Here is a 13,566-nt window from a genome sequence, read left to right on the forward strand (position 1 = left end):
ACTATACCTAAAAATTTTTAAATTTATTCATATGTATGTGCCACCCAAGCCAAAAATCTGTTATTTTGAAAAGGTTACCAAAATGTTGATCAAAACAAATAAAAAAATATCTCTTTACTTGTTTTTGTTCAAAAAAACTTTAATGACTTTTTATTTATTTAACAATTGTTTAAAACTTCTTTTTTAATCTCTAAAAAAATTAAAACAATACTTTGATGTTAAAGCAAATTTATAGTATTTTTTCATTTAACCGCTAACTTTCTGTTTTTAATGACATCAAAACTTGAACTAATCAAAAACCCTTCGAAACGCGCCAACTGTCATAACTTTTGTTATAGATTGATTTTTTTAATTTAGTTTGAAGCACTAAAAGCGCTAGAAGCTTGGCTTTATACCCACTTGTTTTCAAAGAGAGCTCTAATTTTTTTTTGCTATTTCAAGTTGCAGGCCCACTGTTAAGAGCCGCAGTTGTTTTTAAATTGTTGTTGTAACATTATAAAAATTACTGTTTTAAATCAAAATTGAGATAAAATAAGCAGAAATAGAGCACTACTAAATATTAGTTATTAAATCAAGAGTTCTACCACAAAAACACTTTTTTTGGTTTAAAAAAAATCTTTTTGCTGAAAAATACATGGCGGGTGCAAATTTTTGCTTTTCAGGCCGCAGTTTCAAAATTAAAAAAGTTACAAGAAAGCTTAAAGAGTATTTATAAACGTCAGCCTGAGTATTTTGTTAAAAACAATTTAGGGACGTCTATAGCCTATAAGTTAGGTGAAAGATATTTAATTTTGGTACCTTACAAAATTGTTACCCAAAAGCATGGATGTCATAAGATCAAAATGTTTAGTAATTTTTTACTAGGTTTTAAGCAGAGTTGAAACAATAAAACTTCTTAAAATAAAGCCATTGCTAAACTTATACTTCTTTAAATAATCAAGTTAAGACTCTGTAAGTGTGAGAAACAATAACATTTACAACCGGCTAGGTTTAAAGACACAAATTATGTGAATTCTGCTACCCAGTATAGTTAACATGTCAGTGAACATAGATTCGAATAGTAATTTTTATACATGTTAAATTTCTTAAACTATGGCAACCCTGCTACTCAGTTTTACTGCAATTTTTTTCACCACTGGAGGGCCTGAATGGTCCGTATTAGAAATTTACGTCATGACTTATATCAAAAAAGTCGTTGTTTTAATAGCATTTTATTCCGGGAAATTTTATGAAAACCAGTTGAGATATAAAAAATTATGTTCTAAAAAAAATAAAAAACTTAACATAACTACGGTAAATTGTATTGTAAAAGTTTCACTGTGACAAGGGCATAGGGGGATGTGGTTAATTAATAACACAAAGTTAATTTTATATGTTTATGTTTTTATTTCAAGCTTCGTTTTTAAACCATAAAGTTCGTTTATAGTTACTACTCACACAAACATTATACATAACTATACATGCTTTTTTTCTAATGTGTGTTAATATTTTATAGACTCCGTAGATCTGTCCTTAAGCTTATTTGAGAGCAGTGAAACGCCATTAACCGGAATAAAGTTTTGACACAAAAACATCTGTGGTATATATTCCGATAAGCTTAGCTTATCAGGATCTCCGGGATTTAACGCCTTTTAACGTTACATCTTATAACACAAAGTTATTAAGTTTGTAAAAACAAATTGTACTTTATGTGCATATATTTTACATTTCTTTCTAGTATTCAGTAAAACTTTATGTGAGCTGCGTGTTATTGTAAAAAAAGTTTTTATTTTTTATTATACTTTGCAAGTTAAGTAAAATCGATTTATGTAAATAGTTTTTACGTCTATCAGTTATGGTTTTTTAATGAATAACTAAAAATGAGTAAAAAACAACAATTTTTTATGCTAGAAACAATTTTATTTGTATATTTTTTACAAAATCATAAGTAAATATAAACAAGCTTTGTATAACATACGCAAAAATTGTGTACATCATTCTAAAAACATACACATATATAGCTTAAGTATTAAACTTTAGATATATAAGAATTTAAATTAAACTTTTTTTAGACTGTTTTTAAACAGTTTTAAAAATGAAATTTTCATACAGTATGTACTTATGATTTAATAATTCTTTAAACAGTTATCATAATCTTCAAAACATTTTTCAATTTTTTTTGCTCTTTCATAAATTTTGTCACAATAATCATCTTGTTCCTGCTCCCTACAGAGTTTGATCTCGATTACTGTGGTGGCTAGTTCCAGTCCAACATAGTCTATGAAGTCTTTATAAGTGAATATCCAACTTCCATCATCTGTTGATAATGTTTATTTTGCTCTTAATCCGTTTTACTTCTCACAGAAGTTCTTAGTAATAAAACAAAACATAAAATTTTTTTTATGACATTTAAAATAATGTGTTTGCATATATGTTTTTTACTTTTTTATATTTTAGTTGTTTTTTTATATTCAGATAGTAAGTAGATTAATAACTTAGAAGCTCTTAAACATGTAAACTATAACATAAATAACTTTGGTACAGAACACTTAGTCTAGAAAAGTATGCAATAGGTATTAAAACTCTAGAAACTGTTATAAGTTTATTGTTTTAAATCAGTCTTTAAACTTTAATAAATACAACTTTAATTTTAACAGTTCAAATAAAAAACAATTAAACCAACGTGACATAGGGTGAGCATAATTGCTACAAACCAACCCAAGAACTAGTAAAATGAACAGCTTCATACTTGCAGTAAGGAGTTGGTTGTTAAAATGTTACTTTCATTCTGAATTTAAAGCCTTTATATATCTGAGCTTAAAGTGTGTTAACCATGACATAAGTATAAAAAATAATCCGACTTTTTGAATGTAATTACGTTTGTTGTGTAAACTACCTAATCAACCAAACTATTAGTTTATCTGTCCAGACACGCCCAGTGTGTTTAATATACAATCAAATAAATAGCTTTAAAAACTTATTTCTAGTCACCATGTCTACATATTATAGACAATGGTCAACTTACGGTTAAGGCTTAAAGTTCTTGGAAAGTTCTTGAGGTATTTTTGTTTCTAAGATTGGATTTAATCTTAAAGGATTTGTGAAATTTTTAATTCAAAGTAAAAACTTAAAAACACATAACGTTTACAAAACTATTGTATGTTTAAAAAAATTGTATAACATGATATTCAAATTTATATGATAAAATATATATTATAGTATATAAATCAATTTAATATATAAAATTGTACTTTTTAAACACATACTATTTTTATTTTATTTAATTAAAGCGTTAGTAAAAACTAAGTTTATTTAAATTGATCCATTCAAACACTTTTAAAAAGTGTAAAAGTTATTAGCTAGAAGTTGCAGTTGCAAATATATTTAAGAATATTTAAAAGTTGCTTCTTTTTGACCTAAAATAATTTTCTGGTAGAAAGTAGATTTTCTTCAAAACTTCGTTTTTTTTGTGATTTCAGATTTAAAAATTTGTTAATGAATGATTGAAATAAGAATCTAACGTTTGAGATTAAGAGTTAACACCAAAAAAACTGGTGTGTAGTTGTGTAAACAAAATAAAAGTTTAACTACTGATTATAAAACCCTAAAAGAAAATAATTGGTATTAACAAATCAAAAGCTATGTTTTTTTTTTTTGAATCTACAAAACCGGTAGTTTTAAAGAGCTGTTCATGTTTTATGGAAACACCTTTTAACTAGTAAAACAAAACTTTTAGATGGATTTTGCTTTTCAGAGCATGAATGAGTGCACTAATATATACAGCACAGTTACGTTCGTTACAGATTTTATTAGAATTATTAAACAAAAAAATTTACAACGAAACAATTTAAATAGTAATCAAAAACAAAAGCAGTTTTAGAAGATTTTTAAAACTTGCTTAAACTTTTTTAATAAACCAAAAGTATAGTCTTAATTAAAAATGTACTGTGTTATAAGAATACAAATAATTTTAAAGAAAGTGTTAAAAAAACAGTTAAAGTACTTTACAAACAGTTAAGGGAACTAGTATAATTTGTTTGCAACTAAAAATACTTCACAATTTATTACTTGGTGGGCTATACTTACCAGAAAAAATTTATACCTTGACTTTGTGATTTTTTACGGTTTTAGGACACTTTTTTTAAGTACATACTATTATTTTATATTTTAAGTCATAACTTTTTTATTTTAAAACCGAGTTTTTATAAAATTTGTTGCAAAATAATGTATTCAAATAATGTTTATTTTGATAAAAATTTCTAATAAACAAGTTTTTTAAGTAAACAATTTATTGTTTTGATATACTTTTATTTTATATTTTAAGTCATAACTTTTTTGTCTTTAGACGGGTTTTCATAAAACAAGTTGCATTAGAATGCAGTTTTCTTACTGATTGTTTTGATGCAGGTCATGATGCCAATTTCTAATACGCACAATTCAAGCCCCCAAGTGGTTAAAAAAATTATCAGTAAATTGACAGACTCTTTTTACAGTTGTTACTGAATGAACTATGGGTTTTACTAGTTGGTGGGTTTTACTAGTTGGCTGGTTTTACTAGTTGGCTGGTTTTTCTAGTCGTTTTATTAAAAAAATGTCTTCTGGTTTCGTATCAAGTAGCTTCAGCCGCAGCGTAACTTTGAAAGATATAGTATAAAAACTTTTAGAGTATTAAAAAAAAGTTTAAAAAAAAACGCTCGAAAACTTTGGTCCAAGGGCCTGGTATGCAAGAAAACCTTTATTTGTCAAGTTATACATCACGGATACAGTTTAATGTATTTTCTAGAACAAAGAAAAGAAAAATTTTAACAAAATTTTCATTTAATGAGCAGTGTTGTGCACTGAAAACAAAATAAAAGCACGTTTCAAAGTTTTCGTTCTTAAAAAGTTCAGCTTCTTTTTTCTGTTTTATTATATGCAATCAATTGTAAAATACGCCGCAGGTCAGAAATTTCCGTTGGCCCGATTTGGTCCGCGGGCCGTGCGTAGTCAACCCCTACCATTTCTATTGCTTAATTTAAGTTAAAACAATCTCAGCAAAAATAAAAATATCGTTGAGTACAGTTTTAAAAAACTTAGATAAATCCTAAACATAATTTAAAAGCTGTTAAATTCATTTCACTACAGAGGAGTTTTGTGAGTGAATTGTATAAGCTAGTTGTTTGATAAAACTATAAATAGCTTTAAAATATTCTACTTAAAGTTGTATGAAGCAAAAAGCTAAAAAAATTGTGGCTTAATTTGTTACTCAATTCTTACGGTATAAAGTTTTCAAAAGCAGTTCTTGTTCAAAATTAAAAAATTTACTCAAACTAGCCTATTATGTTTGTTTTTTGCTACTTAAATTAATGAAGCTATTAAATAATTATGTTTTTTCTTTTTATATTTATCGACAATCATTACAACTGACAATAGTATATCAAACATTATTTATTTAAATACAATTATTTATTTCAATTACAAAAAACAGTTTTTTTTTATATATTGAAAAATTATTGCATAAAAATGTAATATTATTTTGAATATATTCATAAACACAAAGAAAAAAGCATTAAAAAACCATTTTAAATGTTTACTTTTAGTTAAGAATATATTACAATTTTAGTTTTAATTTTGCACAAATTTTAAACATGTAACAATAACCGTATTAATACTATGGCTGAAGCATATAATTGAAAAACTGCAAAGTTTAATAACCCAAGCAGAATAGTTTATTTCAATTAAAATATTAACGGAAATGACAGCAATATATTATATTAAAGTTTTGTTTTAAAAAAAGCTCATGAAAAAAAACATTGTAGAAGACAAAATTTCTCTGCAACATAATAGTTTCGAATGCAGCAAAAAAATACTCTCTGCAAAATTTAGTTTTAAACGTATTGTGGTCATAAAAACAAACAAAATTGAAATATTAAAATATTTAATTCCAGAGACAAATAACCAAATTAAAACACCAAAAATTTCAGTGTCACGGATTAAAACCAAATAGTGATTTACAAAATTAATAAAACCATTTTTTGACGAGGCAGTTTGTATTACAAACATAGTTGTGTAAAATCCGATTATCTTTTAATTTTTTTTTTGGTAATAATACTTTAGAGCTTTGATATATAAGGGCTTTTATTTTTGTAAAGGTTTACATTTATATAGCCAGTCACTGTAAGTATGAAAGTATTTTGCTTATTCCTTCTTGGACTAGTTTGCGCAAGTAGCTCTCACGACGTTATAAGTTTGTTTATTTGTTTTCTATGTGTAAACTTAAACTCAGCCTCTTTTTAATATTGTTCATGTTTTTCGTTACTTAGTTTAACACTACGAATCCTAAGGGTTTAATTTCTAGAACATAAAAATATGTTCTGTAGTAAAGTTAAGTTCAACTTTACAAAAAATAAACAACTAAAAACTTAAATACTTACTTTTCAACTTATTTAATAGTTTATATTTAAAAAAAAATAATTAGAAATAAGCAAGTAATCAAACAAAACTTCATTTAATTTCACTCGAACAAGGTTTTGTAAAAATAAATTGAACTTGTTTCTTTGCTAAAACATTTTTGAAAATTTAAAAGTCAACGTAAATATTTCAAACAGAAGATGAGTGGAATTTCAACTTTAAACAGTTGATGGACATGGTTGGTCTTGAGTTTGCCACTTTTATGGTCGAAGTCGCCATTTGCAAGGATGAAGAACCTAATGATTACTGCGACGAGATATACACGAGAGGAGATAAGTACAAAAAGTGTTTCGCAACTAGAGAAGACATTGATAAGTGTTTGAAGAACTATTAAAAATAAAAAAACTAAAGTAGAAACTGATATTAACATTTGTTTTATTTCTAAAACCGTTATAACTTATATTTTCAAGTTTTACTTAGTTTTCATTTATCTCTACTGTTTTTGTAAAACATTTTTTTAAATTAAATAAACCATTAATGCATATTCTATATTATATAAACTTTGTTTATATTGAATTTTAGTTGCGTATATAATGCACTATAAATGAATAAAACAGTTTTTAATACGAAAAAACGTTGTTTGTATTCAAATCACATATCGTTAATACAAATATTGACTACATAGTTCGAGTATAAGTTTTATCAGAATAAACTTTTAAAGTTATTCTTAAAACTAACTGGTTCTAATACAGTTTATTTGCAAAAACATAAAACACAGCATTTTATATTTATTAAAGAAATTTGTATTTTAATTTTAAATTATTTTTAGCATTTACCCAATTTTTGTCAAACTATTTAACAAAAATCTGTACTTTAATAAGTACAATATACATAAATAAGTTTCAGTGAAAAATGATAAACTTTTTATACAAAAGATTGTTATAAACACAAAATAGGTAGTAGAACAAAAAAATTAACATCAACCTCGTATTGAAAACGTAAACTCATAAAAATGCTCAAAGTAGCGATTTTGTGAGCTTTTTTTCAAAAATTAAAATTAAAAGATTGGTAAATAAACAACAATTTTACAAATGTTTAGATAACATTAGTTATTTAAGCTTTCAGAAATTTAACCTTTTTATTCTTTCGTTTTTGTAAAAGATTCGTTAGCTTATATTTTAAACTGTCATTATTTGAATTTTGTTATTAGTTACTTTCCGACAATTAGGTAAAGCTATATTATTACAAAATTACTAAAAAGGAAAAGTAGGGAATGTTTTTATTACTCTTGAAATAGACTTGTTTGCCCATTATAAACTTTATAGTCGTTTTTTTTTACATTAAACTGTTAAGTGTTTTTAAATTTATCAAACTTACAGCAAATTAATAAAACGAACTTATTATCGGTCTTAATCATGTAATATTATACTTATTTACAACGTATTAAGCATTTAACTTTAAAATTTTCGCACATAAATGAATTAAAAACTTTTAAAATCTTTAATTTAAGTGAACTTTGCACATACTAGTTGATCCTAAGTGTGAATGATAAATATAAAATTAATTAATTTCTTAGCATTATCAAGTGCTTTAAGTAATGAACCAGTAAAGCTAAAGTTGTCAATGACTATTTAGTTTTGTTTTGTGGTTTAGCTGTAAAACAGTATAAGATTTGTAGATAAATTACAATTTAGAACTTAAATTATATTTTGAAAGTTATGGTGCTCAGTTTTATTAAGTTTTTTTCATTTTGTAAATCACTTTTTTTCTTATTATTACCTGTTTTTAAAGAAAATAAAAGTATTCTAAACTAATTGTTATAAAATAACTTTAAAAAGTTTTAAAACTACTTTTTTTTTAAACAAAACTAAATGAAAGTTTTATTTTATCAATCATTAATATCTATTCAAACTATATTACTTGTTTTGTAGCCTTTGTATAAAAAACCAAGTTTTGTTGGTACAAAAAAAAAGAACTACTTTAAAAATGTGTTAAAATTCTATAAACGCAAAAGGGGGAAATTTAGCCAATGTTTATTTAGGCGTACTAAACAACTTTTATTTTTGTTTTTGATGAATTAAACATCTTAAATACATTAAATATTACGAATAACTGTTTTTTTAGAATGTTGATAAATTTTTAAGGCTTCCATAGAATTCATAAATAAGAATAAAAAATAGTTCGATACTTTTCTAAGAAAAACTTTAAAAAGCTATTTAAGTTTATTATTGAACCACTGACTATCACATTCTTTACTCTGAATAATTTTTTCTTTTAGAAATATTTTCTTGATTTGCAGTACTAAAAATTTTATCTTATCGATTGAAAATACTTTATTGTTTCATTTAATGACTAATAACTTATTTTACCCTAAGTCTAATAGACTTTTGTATCCAATTGAACTTTTATGGCTTTTTGGTTAGTAAATGATAAGTTTAAAAGTATGTTTAGCTTCTTTAAAGATATTTTCAATAAGTAAATGTTTTTTTGTATTTTTTTACCAACTGATTAATGATTTTTATATTAACACAAGTAATGTTAATGATCAACTACAAACACATTTATTAGACAGATAAATAAATAAAAAACTTTTAGGAAAACGAAAAGGTTTTACAGAAAAAGAAAAAAAGTTTTTAAAAAGTTAATTAATCAACATTATCCAAAGGAATTAATCCTTTGAGTGATATAGAGTTCCCTTCATGGGGGTTTTTCCACCTTCGGTACACAAAATAAGCTAAAAACATTAAAACAATGGCAAGTGAAGTAAGAAAAATAGTTAATGAAATTGCTGTTTTATGGCTGCAACTGCTAGTCACTTTTTTCGCCTTTATTTCGTCATAAAGGTCGACAAAATTGTTTGACGAAAGCAAATAGTCACGTGCTGCTGGTTTGCTAAAAACCTACGAGAAATAAATTGTTTGTAAATTAACTTCAGTAAATGCAAAAACATGATTTATTTATTTTATTTTTGTAACAATGGACTAACCAAGGAATCACCATCAGAAATCTTTACAACAAAACTGCCTGAGTTTATGGACATCTTAAGATTTTCAATAGGTGCTATTGGTTCATCTTTTGTAGAGTTTTCTTTATTTTAATATTTTACTTGTCATTAACAAATTAAAAAGTAAATACTGTTATATGTTTGTTACATTTATAACTTTGAAAGTTGTAAACTGTTTAGATTTGTTTTATTCTACAAACAAGTATTTAAATAGTAAAAGAAGTACATCGATTGTATTTTAAAAACTAAGAAGTGTGCATTGTATAAAACTTTTTATTGAGTATATATTGAGGTATCTCTAAACTACGCAATTAAAAATATTGCTATAAAATTTCATACAAAATTTTGGATTGGCATTCCAAAATAATTATTAATAATACACTATGTTTTAGTTTCACAAGTTTTGAAATATTTACCTCTACTTTCATGAAATAAAGACAGCCGAAATATTACAAATAAATTTTCTTCATACGAAAGAAACTTCACATCTGAACTTATTTGAAGTAATGAAATGTTCGTGTGTTTTATCACTTCCGCGATGAACGAATCTTAAAAAAACATTTAAATAAGGTATTATAACTTAGTGTCCAATTTTATAAAGATGGACTACTTATCTATTTTAATAAAATAATTTTATATTGACTTAGTATTTCTCTTTATAAACTACCAACCTTTGAAACTTTTGAAATATTTTTCTTCTACGCTATTGAATTTCAAAGCGTAAAATTTTGAAAACTCCCGTTTAAAACACTGGGAAACATCGAAATCTTCGGTGCTAACTTCTGAACTTATTAATGAAAAATCAGTTGTTGTCTGCGCATAATTACCTCCCTTTAAAAGTGTATAAATTTGACAAACTACTTTTATAAGTAAAACATTATAAAAAAACTGATTTTCACTCGTAATTCTTACTATCATGACTAACTATTTCTATTGCGATAAACTTATATTGTTTAATTTGAAGGTGCATTTATTAAAGTATATAATATAGCTTAAAATTAGAAAATATGTGTGAATAAAAAATTTTGTTTTTAGAAAGTAAACATTAAAATGTAAGAAAAACAAAACGTCCAACAAATTTAGTTTAATTAAACTATTTTTTCTTAGTATAAAACGATAAGCATAGTAAGTTTCAAATTTATAAGTGTACTGTTTGTTTTAATGTCTTAGCAAACCATTTAATTAGTATATTATAAAGATTTTAACTGCTAATTTTAATATTTTTACCAACTTTATATTCGTGGATGATGCTATCAATTCTTGTGAAGTTTGATTTTGTATCCTCCAGAACTTTCAAGGTTTTTTTAATTTCAATCCCCTGCAAATTATTTTATAAAATTTTAAAATTATAAATTGAACAGTTTATTTACGAAGTTGTATTAAAAATTTTAAACTAATGTACAACTAATTTGTTACTTTTTTTTTATTATGACTTTTTAGTAGTTCAAGTAAAGTATTAATAAGTTGTAATTTTGAAAAACATCTAATGCTTAGAAGGGTAGAATTAAAAAACATTTGTTCTTAAGATGTCATGAGTTTTATAGTTGAAATAATTCTGTAATAGCTATGTAAAAGAGTTTTACAAAACTATTTTATAATATTTTTAAAAAGTTTGCGAACATAGCTAAGTTCTCATTTAAAATGTATTAATTTTTGTGTGAACATGTGCAAAAAATAATTGTGTTAGTAGTTATAAAGTTAACATTGTTTAAACAATTTAAACGCCTATAAGTTTTTATGTTCTTTTGAAATATAACATGATGACTAAACAAGTTTATTAAATAAATAAAAATACAGTTTGCGCTTAAACTACAACTAATTTTATTACTATACTTAAATTTAAACTTTTTTATAAGAATGAACGTTTAAAAATTAGTATTTTATATACTAGAATGTTTTACTATCGATGTATAACTTCTTATTGTTAAAAATAAGTTGAAAACTAGTATACAAACTATAAAATATTTAAATTATTTTTGTATCAATTATGAAAAAACCTATAAAGTTTAATTAGAAACTTTTAAGAAGTAAACCTAGTTGAAACAATATACATATAACTTACATTGAAGTTTTGGTGTTTTTCTATATAATAATGGGAAACAAAATTTTCATTAATTTCGCCAGTAATAGATCCAGCGTAGTTATAAGTTTCGAAAGCAATAAACTCCAATATCTTATCAATCATTTCCTATAAGTTTTTTGATAATTGTTTTTATAAGAAATTTTGGTTATGATCAATAAAAGTTTCAGTACCTTTAATAATTTGTATGTTTCAGTAAATTACGTAGTTATATAATTAAAATGTATTTTACTTTAATACATATTTTTTGTGAAAAGTTAGGTTTTGAAATATAGACTTATGAAAAACATGTTTACCTTATTGTCAGAAAAAAATGGGTCATTTTCAATATTCGATCCTGTAAGTTCAAGTTTTTCGCACTTTTCTTTCGAAATTTTGTAGTAAACTTGATTATTGTAGTCAAAAATACTGCAACAATATTTCAAGTTTATTAATTGCACAAAGTGTTAAGAAAAAAATATCAATTTTTTTACGGTTTGATAAACAAAGTATATCTGATTGAAAAAATTGTACGTGCTATAAATGAACAAGTAACTAGTTTGTTTTATTATAAACAAAAACTTAAATAATAATTTAAATATGTTGTGTGAGTTATCGTAACCTTTAAAATTATAAAACAGTTAAAATAGAAGTATATAGAATGTTTAAAAAATATCTAATCTTTATAAAAAAAAATATTTTTTTAAAAGTTTAGCTAAAACCCTAGCATGGCACTCACTGTGAACAAGAATAATTTAATTGAAAATTGTCTTACAAACTTTGAACTTTTAATTGTAGATTTTCTGTAGAAGGTATTACTTGTTTCAATTTAACAAACTTACTAGTTACTGTTGTAGTCTATATTGAAACGAGACAGATTTCGTTTGAAGTCGAAGTACATATCGCTGGTAATCGGAAATCTGTCTTTACCAAAAAATGATTCTGTCGTTAGCAGATGAACTTTTTCTTTGTTTATATGAGGTAGTTTTATGTTAGGAGTTCCTTTTCTACCTGTTTGAAGTTCAATACGAGTCTATTTTAGATCTTTTTTAAAGGAAGTTTAAAATCGTTTTCAGTTGTAAAACTACTTTTTTTTTTATAATTTAGTCTAAAAAATAAAGTTGTAGTATTATATTAAAAGATTCTTATAAATTTTAATATTGTAAACTTAGCTTAATTATTTTTCAATTAGAAAACGTTTAAAGTCTTTAGTTTCAAACGAAGTTTTGAAAAGTAAACTTTTTTTGCAAATAATAACTTATAAAATCATGTTTACCTAATGTAAGCAAGGTTATAAATATTTACAAGCTTTTTGTTTATTTTATGACTTTCAAAACAGACAACCTTTGCACACAGCTATGTAAGGCCTCGGCAGGTTCTCTCTGTCATAATCGTCACCAGAAATATGTTGAATATCAAACTCAGACCTTTTCGTTTCCCCATTTGCGAAAGTGACCTGACATGATTTTTATTAGAGTTAAATGTGAAAAGCTAGTTGAAAACGAAAATGAAAAAAAGTTGCTTTAATAACATTTTGTAACATATATAAAATTAAATTCAATTATTTTTTCTTATGTTTCTAATGAATTTGTTTAAATTACAAAATTTATTTATTTAAATTTTTAATACTCATGTGTTATTACATTTAGCTTTGTATTTTTAATTTCAAAATAATAAAATATGCAGTTTAAACACAGCTTTTAAAATATGCGTACCCAACTGGAGTGCGTACTTTAGAAATGCGTACTTAAGCAGCAGGTTACTGAATTAAACTCACGTTCAGGTGAATGTGTTTGAGAACAAAATCACTTTCATCTTCATCTTTTTTGTAAACAACTTCCGTTTCGTACATAACAGTGTCGTCATCAAAAAGCAAGCACGAGTCGTAAGTTCTCACGTCGCGATGTTGAGTTATTTCCTCATAGTCATAATCCGTGTAATCAAGGTAACCAAATTCCGTGTAGTTCTCTATTTTCTGTTTCAAAACATCAACAACAATTAAACTTGTTAAGTAAAAATTGAGTAATATTTTCAAATCATGTGGCGTTTTGTGAACTTACACAAGTTAATGAAATTAACAAAAGTTTTAAATAAAAACTCTTAATCAAAGTTACTATTAAACGCAATAAATTAT

The 13,566-nt window shown here is 24.8% G+C and overlaps 2 long non-coding RNA genes across 2 annotated transcripts; one reads left to right on the plus strand and one right to left on the minus strand.

Annotated features, from left to right (window-relative positions):
• Positions 1-1,883: 1,883 nt before the first annotated feature.
• Positions 1,884-2,767, minus strand: LOC145835058 (uncharacterized). The gene is made up of 2 exons (XR_014369815.1): positions 2,663-2,767; positions 1,884-2,296 (listed from the first exon to the last, which is right to left on the minus strand). It is a non-coding gene; the product is annotated as an uncharacterized LOC145835058 (long non-coding RNA).
• A 3,361-nt stretch (positions 2,768-6,128) lies between these two features.
• LOC145835057 (uncharacterized) lies at positions 6,129-6,995 on the plus strand. Its single transcript, XR_014369814.1, has 2 exons — positions 6,129-6,205; positions 6,567-6,995. It is a non-coding gene; the product is annotated as an uncharacterized LOC145835057 (long non-coding RNA).
• Positions 6,996-13,566: the final 6,571 nt, after the last annotated feature.

This window comes from Thalia democratica, chromosome 4 (assembly GCF_965202585.1).
Source record: "Thalia democratica chromosome 4, ktThaDemo2.hap1.1, whole genome shotgun sequence".
NCBI lineage: Eukaryota > Metazoa > Chordata > Thaliacea > Salpida > Salpidae > Thalia > Thalia democratica.